This window comes from Propithecus coquereli, unplaced genomic scaffold (assembly GCF_000956105.1).
Source record: "Propithecus coquereli isolate 6110/MARCELLA unplaced genomic scaffold, Pcoq_1.0 Scaffold86, whole genome shotgun sequence".
NCBI lineage: Eukaryota > Metazoa > Chordata > Mammalia > Primates > Indriidae > Propithecus > Propithecus coquereli.
Genome location: NW_012154840.1, coordinates 399,978 through 402,323, shown reverse-complemented (window position 1 = coordinate 402,323; position 2,346 = coordinate 399,978). Strand labels below are relative to the sequence as shown.

At 37.2% G+C, this 2,346-nt stretch overlaps 1 protein-coding gene across 1 annotated transcript in view; it reads left to right on the top strand.

Annotated features, from left to right (window-relative positions):
• The window catches only part of LOC105826142 (sodium/hydrogen exchanger 2-like), a 198,613-nt gene that overhangs the window by 100,976 nt on the left and 95,291 nt on the right, over positions 1-2,346 (top strand). The gene's annotated exons all lie outside the window — the stretch shown is intronic.

Sequence of the window (2,346 nt, the reverse complement as noted above, 5' to 3'; positions counted from 1 at the left end):
GAGACTTCATCATTTTACGTTTCTCCCATTGTTTGAAATGATGCTGTTATCCATTTTAAGACTTTGATCAGGGAGTGTTGGTTGGCCTTAGGTGTTTTGGGTAGATGTGGGGGGCTGTGATTGGATGATTGCAATAAAAGACAGATTATATAATAGTGAACCTCTTGTGTCATTCCTATACCATCTAGTGGTTGAAATATTTGCAGAAATTTTCAGTTTGCTTAAGAATTAAGACTCAATGCATTTCATGTAACCAAAATGTTTGTACCCCGTAATATCCTGAATTAAAAAAAATAAATAATCTGTTAAAAAAAAAAAAGACTCAATGGGGCTGGTGTGGTGGCTCAGGCCTGCAATCCTAGCACTCTGGGAGGCTGAGGTGGGAGGATCTCTTGAGCTCAGGACTTTGAGACCAGCCTGAACAAGAGCTAGACCCTGTCTCTGCTAAAAATGGAAAAAAATTAGCGGGCATGGTGGTGCTCACCTGTAGCCCCGGCTACTTGGGAGGCTGAGGCAGGAGGATCGCTTGAGCCCAGGAGTTTGAGGTTGTTGTGAGCTAGGCTGATGCCATGGCACTCTAGCCCAGGCAACAGAGCAAGAGTCTATCTCAAAGAAAAAAAAAAGACTCAATGTCAAAAAAGAGTACACTGTTATAGTCTATTTATTGCAGAATTGTCATGATGTGCTTCAGACAGGTGAGTGCCTGGTCCACTGTCAGTAGAACATATCTTTTGAATTATTTTTTGTGACATAGTGAAGAGCATTATGTAATCATTCAGCCATTTCTTTTCCCTTTGGTTCTTCTTGTGGGGAAAGAGGACTGGAGTTGAAGTCAGAAGACCTGGATTCTAGTCACAACTTCATTCCTGACTAGTGTTCTAATCTTGCACATGTCACGAATTACTGAGCATCCTTATATGTAGGAAGAGCATACAGGACCTGTCTTTCAGGATTGTTTTGTCATAAAGATTAAATAGTAGTATAAATTTTAAAACACCTTACATTTATAAGGTGTTATTGTTACTATTATTGTGAGAGAGTGTGCTCAAGAAATTTATCTTCACATGAGGTCTCCACTTGTCACTTCCACTTCACTACGGTCTAAATTCTGCCCTCACTGTTCCACCTAAATTGTCCTTGCCAAAGTTTCCACTGGCCGTCATATTGTAAAATTAGGGTATTTTCTTTTGTCCTAATATTATACAACTTGTCAGCAGAGTTTCATTCAGTGGACTGTTTTCACTTTCTTCAAATCCTCTTTTTTGCTTTTCTTGTCATCGCAGGCTCCAAGAGTTTTTGCTTCCCTGGACATTTTTCAGTCTTCTTTGCAGGCCAGTTCTCCTCTATTGGGCCTCCAAATGTTAGAATTCTCCAGAATTAGGTCCTGAACATTCTGTTCTCACTACACTTTTTCATTATGTGATATATTCATTCCCATGGCTTCCAATGCAATTAAATTCTGATAACTTCCAAATGTCTATCTCTGATCCATACATCTTCTCTGAGGTCCAGATGGGTATAATCAACTATTGAAAAATGACTCCAATTGAATGTCTCACAAGAATATCACAGCCAAGATGTCCACAAAGGACAAATCTGATCCTTACTAGTTCTTCTCTTCTCTCAGTAAATGACACTGACATTCACCCACTTCCAAGCCAGAAATGTAGGATGTATCTTTGATTATTTCATTTTTCTTATCCCTCACATTAATTCCTGTGCTATTTAAAAACAAAATATTTTGAAATCAAAAAGTGCGATACTTCCAGCTTTGCCCTTCTTCATCAAGAGTGCTTTGACTATCTGGGGACTTTTGTGGTTCCATAGGAATTTTAGGATTGAATTTTTTATTCCTATAAAACATATGCCACAGAGACTTTGATATGTATTGCACTGAATCTACTGATCACTCTTGGTAGTGTGGACATTTTAACAGCATTAATTCTTCCAATCCATGAACATGGGGCATTTTTCCACTTCTTTGTTCACTCTTTAATTTCTTTAATCAATGGTATGTAGTTTTCAGTGTACAAGTATTTCACCTCCTTGGTTAACTTTATTCCAAACTATCGTATTCTTTTTGATGATATCGTGAATGGAATTGTTTCTTTAACTTTCTTTTCAGACAGGTTGTTTTTAGTATATAGAAATACAAATGATTTTTGTGTGTTGATTTTGTATCTTCCAACTTTATTGAATTTGTTTATCAGTTCTAACAGTTTTTTTCTTGTGTGTATGTGTGTGTGTGTGTGTATGTGTGTGTAGTCTTTATAGATAGTCTTTCTAAATATAAGGTCATGTCATGTGGAAACAGAAATGAGTTTACTTCTTCCTTTCTGATTTGTA